The sequence below is a fragment of the Mesoplodon mirus genome (assembly GCF_964341445.2).
Source record: "Mesoplodon mirus genome assembly, chromosome: 7".
NCBI classification, from domain to species: domain Eukaryota; kingdom Metazoa; phylum Chordata; class Mammalia; order Artiodactyla; family Ziphiidae; genus Mesoplodon; species Mesoplodon mirus.
In genome coordinates, this window is record NC_138983.1 from 32,706,999 (window position 1) to 32,713,079 (window position 6,081).

General features: G+C 36.2%; 1 pseudogene across 1 annotated transcript in view; it reads right to left on the bottom strand.

The window, feature by feature from the left end:
• The window catches only part of LOC309808771 (NEDD8-activating enzyme E1 regulatory subunit-like), a 32,243-nt pseudogene that overhangs the window by 19,020 nt on the left and 7,142 nt on the right, over positions 1-6,081 (bottom strand). The window contains exon 2 of the transcript in view: positions 4,432-4,444. The product of the transcript in view is annotated as an NEDD8-activating enzyme E1 regulatory subunit-like (transcript). The remainder of the gene's footprint in view (positions 1-4,431; positions 4,445-6,081) is intronic.

Consider the following 6,081-nt stretch of genomic DNA (forward strand, 5'->3'; position numbering starts at 1 on the left):
TCTAGGGAAGGCATGGAAGTTCTGTGCTTCTTCTCCTGTGCCTTGACCTATGTATGCATCTCTTGCATTTGTCTATTCCTGAATTGTATCTTCAATAATAAACCAGTGATAGGAAGTAACCTGTTTCCCTGAGTTCTGTGACTGTTTCTAGCAAACTGTCAAACCAAAGCAGGGGAGAATGGCAACCCCTAATTTATAGCCCATCAGTCAGAATTATGGGAAGCCCAGGACTTGTGATCTGGCATCTGAAGTGAGGACAGTCTTGTGGGACTGGGTCTTCAACTTGTGGGAATCTGATGCTAAATCCAGATGAATTAAGTTAAGCTGGAACATCTAGATGGTGTCTGGAGAGTTTAAAAATTGTCAGTGTGAGGAAAAAACTCACACATTTGTTGTCAAAAGTGTTCTGTGGATAAAACATATCTCAGTAAGTATGTAATGATTTACTTTGGATTTTTAGTAATATGTGCTCAATATATTCTAATTATCTCCATTGCTCCCCAACTTAGTATTTGTGCTTTCCAGTTATTAGAGTATGTGTTTTATCTCCATAATTCCCCCCTGTGAGTTGTTACCTGATTCTTTCTAATCAAGAAACTAGACTCAGGATGTAGTTTCATGATTTTTGTATAAGGAAAATAATAACAATAGCTAATATTTATTAAGGACATAAATGTCAGGTAATACAAAAAGCCCTTTAGGTACCATAATGCTATATGTTATATGCTCTTATTTTTCTCACTTAACTTGCAAACTTATACTTAGAAAAAAATGTACATTATTTTTTCAAGATTATATCATCAACATATAGTAGAGCCAAGACAAATGCAAGAGAGAGATTATATGTCAATTAAACATGCTATATTCTTTCAAAATCCATTCATTGAATGCCTACTATAAGTTAGGGACTATAATAGGCACTTAACATTTGTAGGTAAATTAAATACAATTCCTACCATCTTGGACTTTATAGTCTGATGAGGAGTGGATACACAGACATTAAACAATACACACATGCACATACAATTACACATCAAGCTAATGCCAACAAACAAACAGTGCACTGTAAAGAAGTCATTCTCTCTGATCATTTTCTCTCTCTATGCTAGTTTAGGCTGCCTTTTTCAAATGGCTATGTCAGTGGTGTGCTGGTAAGCCAGTTCTGGGAAGGGAGGAAGCCTTTGTAGTTTTTGCCAATTTTCTTGGTGTAAACATTCCCACCATGGCTGATTTCAAGCTCCCAATATGATTCTACTGAATGCATAATTGATAAAAGAGGTGGATAATCTACTCTTACTAGCAGTATGAAACCAGCTCCAGCTAACTCAGGCTGTGTCCCAGCTGATCAATGATCTTGGATAAGGGCTCCATCTATTTGAGTCACAATTCCCTTAGCTGTTAATAAAAAGTTACAATGATTTGAACCATAAAATAATGTAATTCATATCCCCTTCACAAGGTGGTAGGAAAACACTTTGTACAAGACCTGTACAGTAATGGAGTTATCATTGCCATTAATAATAATAGCAAAAACAGCACAATCAATTATTAAGCAGGTGACATCTTATAAATTACAGTTAATTGTCACTGTAGCAACATAAAAACATATACCATAAAAACTTCAATTAACCCAGAGGTCACCAAAGGAATAATTATCCATTATATTTGTTTGGAACTTTTTACATTAAAAAAATCACATCATACCTCAACCTCAACATTTGTCAGAAAAGGTGTGGGTTATTACATCCATTTCAAAAATGAAGAGTTGAAGATATAAAGAACTGAGGTGATACACACAGACTCTAAGGGGTATAAAATTAAATAATTAGATCTATTTCTGCCACAGTGAAATATCCAGCCCTGTGACTACCCTATAGTAGGAACATAATAAATATTTATTGAATAGAGGGATTAAAGAACATGTGTGTGAATGAATGAGTAAATTTATTTACTTACCTGATTATCTATCTTTTTTATTGTAAGATCCAGAGAAAATCAATACTTGTAGGATTTACATAAAAATTTTAGCTGAAATCTGGTCCAGTGAACTTCAGAGTGGATAGTGTTCAGTTGGTTCAAAATAGAATGTATCAAGCTGTAAAAATGGAAACACAACTGTGTTGTATTGTGTAAAGATTGTTCAAGGAGGGCCTGTTCATAGGACTGAGGTGAAGCCAAGACTAAATAGTGTTCATAACTGTTTCTATTAAATTACAGGGACATGGTATGGGTTTAATTGGGAGGCGAGCTGGCTGGGCCAGGACAAAGTATAATAAGGATAATCTGAGGCTGCTTGAGATGGAGGATGGGAGGGAGAGTGGAGGATTGGTAGGGAGTGTGTGGGAATGAGGACCTTGGAGATCTACAGTGTAATCCAGGAATGGAGCCAAAGTCAAAAACAGAGGTGCTAAAGCTCAGGTCTGTGGTGAAATGGGCAATTAACTCAGAGCCAAAGACTAAGAGCAGGTTGAAATAGAGGAATGAAAGTGGTCATGAAAGGTGAGAGGACACAGTGTCTTGCTGACTTCATGGCTTTGGGTAAATTGGAAATATCTGCTGCCTTGTGGGATCAGACAGTTCTGTCAATGTTCAGACCATTAAAAATTAGAAATTTTGCCTTGCCTATGTAGCATCTGCTAAACAAAAAGCTTAAAACCATTAATATAAGTGCAGAGATCCATTTTTTAGCATCTAAGATCTATTTTTAAGAAATGTGCTTTACTGAGATAGGGCAGTCAAGTCAGGATGTACCTTTAATTTCTATAGACACAATGTTTTGTTTTGATATGCATTATAGTAAGAGGAGCCAGCATATGAATACAGAGATGTGGTCTTTGGCTCAAGAGATAATAACCATCCTTGCTTCCTGCCCAATCTGAGCATTTCAGGTCTGTGTTTCAAAGTGAGATAGGCTTTGCTTCTGGGCCAAGACACTCCAAACCCTGTCACATTGGCTCTCTTCTCATTGTCACACTGTCATATACAAAAGAGGATCATGCTTAAATTTTTCAATGCCAACTGGCTGATTCCACTCCTGACACAACATTCAATGCCATGGCTTCCTATTCTATGGTGACAGAGAAGTAAAGAGTCAGCCAAGATGATTGCAAATAACCCATAGAAAGAGCCATTTTGTCTATATTCTTGTTTTAAAATCAAATTACTTATAACTTTTTTCACTGTCATCCTAGGAAAGTTTTCCTATTGTATTAGTTAAGTTCATATATTAAAAATTATCACTTGAATGTCATCTCTGTGTTGGTAACTATGCTAAGCACTGTGTATAAAGTATGCATTGATATATGAATATATTAAAATTAAAATCACTAATAGATTATATGAAGAAAACTATCAACATGGTGATAGGGAATAATGGGGTGATGAAGGTGAGGGAACCAAGGACCCTGGCAAGCAAATTCAGAGTGACAAATATGAAAAAAAAAACTGTGTGTGTGTACATATTTCCTTTTATGTATTCAGTACCCTTCTCCCCATATTCCACCACCCCTTTATCCTAGTTCTTTTAGATTTTTATCCCGTGTTAGACAACTTGACAAGATGAGGTCAATGCAAAGAAATTGCAAGTTTGTCTTATTTCTAACATCCCTAGAGACCATAGTAGCTGTTTCCATTACAGATGTTTTTACTTCTTATAAATATCACAAAATGTGAGATTGCTTAAACAGCCATTATAGCAATATATAATTTTGTCTTAATGATAAGTATTAGCTCTGTCAACATGAGCAGAAAGCATACTACAAGGTACTCTGAAGGACCTAGTTATGGTCCTTACCCTCAAAATTCTGATCATTTACTGGAAAGCTTTATAAACAGGAAAAAAATGAAGAATTATTTTAAAAAATGTATTTCTGACTTCAGGTTTCTGATTCCCATCGAGAAGTTTGGAAATTGCTGTTCTGTCTAAACGACAAGTACAAAGCTGAACAGACTGAAAAAATCAACTCTTCTTGGATGCATAAGAGGTGAAGATACAGGTCAAACCATTGCCCCCAAAATTGGAGAGACAGGTGAACACAGGGAATCACAGCATACTAGAGCAGACTCACAAGTGAAAACACTGTGGGAACCAGTACCAGGGTGGAAAAACCTGAAATGAAATTAATTGCTGGAAGCTCAGTGTGGACAAGTCTGAGAGTTAAAAACCCCAGAGGACTTAATCATAGGGGTACACCACACTTTTGTGAGTTTTACCTGCAGGAGCTTGACCAGGTTTTCACAATAAATGTCAGAGAAAAATTCCCTCATGCTTCTAGTAAGGAGAAAGGGAAATGAACCATTTTGAAACATGCCATAGCACTCTACTCTTCTTAACAAGGCCTGCATCCAGGAGTTAACTGGAGCCTAAACTGCTGGAGTATTACCAGAGACTGACTGGGAGAAGGGGAATATTCAACTCCAGCTCCCTCTAACCATCTTGTTCCACCTAAGGAAAAAAAAAAAACAAATCTGAGAAACACTTGGAAAGTTCAGAGTCCAGAGGCATAAGCTCACTAAAAGACTGAGAGTTAATCATAGGACAACAAAACACTTCCCCTCCCCCAACACCTTGCCACCATGTTACTAAAGGCCTATTTACAGCAGTTCCTTTAACCTGGTACATCATGCCTGGTTATGAAGAAAAACATGCTAGGCACACTAAAAGACACACGCACACACAAAAAAAGGAATAGAGCAAGCACCAGAACCACATGGCAGTGATGTTGGAATTATCCGACTGTGAACTTAAAACAATTAACATGTTAAGGACTTTAATGGATAAGTAGAAGCACTCAAGGATAGATAGACAGTGTCAGCAGAGAGATAGAAATTCTAAGAAATAACCAGAAAGAGATGTTAGACATGAAAATCACTGTAACCAAAATTAAGAATGCCTTTGTTGGGCTTATGAATAGACTGAACATGGCTGAGGAAAGAATCTCCAAGCTAGAGGGTATGTTAATAGAATCCTTGAAACTAAAAAGAAAAGAGAACAAAGTCTGGAAAAAAAAAAAGGAACATCAAAGGACTGTGGTTCAGCTACAATGGCACAACATATATGTAATGGGAATACCAGATAAAGAAGAAAGAAAGGAACACTAAGTATTTGAAACAAAAACAACTGAGAATTTTCCCAAATTAATGTCAGACACAAAACCACAGATCTAGGAAGCTCAGAGAACACGAAGCATGATGCATGCCAAAAGCTACACCAAGGCATATTATTTTCAAACTACAGAAAATTAAATGTAAGGGAAAAATCTTGAAAGAATCCAGAGGGGAAAAAACACCTTACCTGTGAAGAACAGAAATAAGAATTACATCCAACTTCTCAGAAGCCATGCAAGCAGGAAGAGAGTGTAGTGACATATTTAAAGTGTTGAGAGAAAAAAAAAATTAACCTAAAATCCTGTACCATGAAATTGATCCTTCAAAAGTGAAGGAAAAATAGACATTCTCAGAAAAACAAAATTTGAGGAATTTGTTGCCAGTAGACCTGCCTCACAAAAATGTTAACAGAAGTTCTTTAGAGGGAGGAAAATATCATAGCTCAGAAAGTCTGATCTATGTAAAGAAGAGCATCAAAGAAAGAAAAAGCAAAGGTAAAATGAAAATATCTTATTTTTCTTATCCATGGTTGATCTAATAGATAGCACTTTGTCTAAAATAATAATATTAACAATGTATTCAATTTCATATATGCTTATATATAAATGAAATGAATGATAGCAATGGTACAAGGAATGGGAGTTAGGATTATTTTGTTATTTTAAGGTGTTCACACTACCTATGAAGCAGTATAGTGTTATTTGAAAGTGCACTTGGGTCAACTGTAAATGTGCAAACTCTATGGCAACCATTTAAAAAAAGTAAAAAAGAAAAAAAGTTTTAACTGATATGAAAAGATAGAAAATGGAATCATGTAAAATGCTCACTTAAAATCACAAAAAGCAACCATCAAGCTTATGGAGGGCAAGTATACCCTTGACCATCCTGCAAAGGCTACAGGAAGTCCACTTGCTGGTGTGCATGAATTCCAACTTCACACACGACCAGTCTCACCACCAGCATCTTGTGGAGACT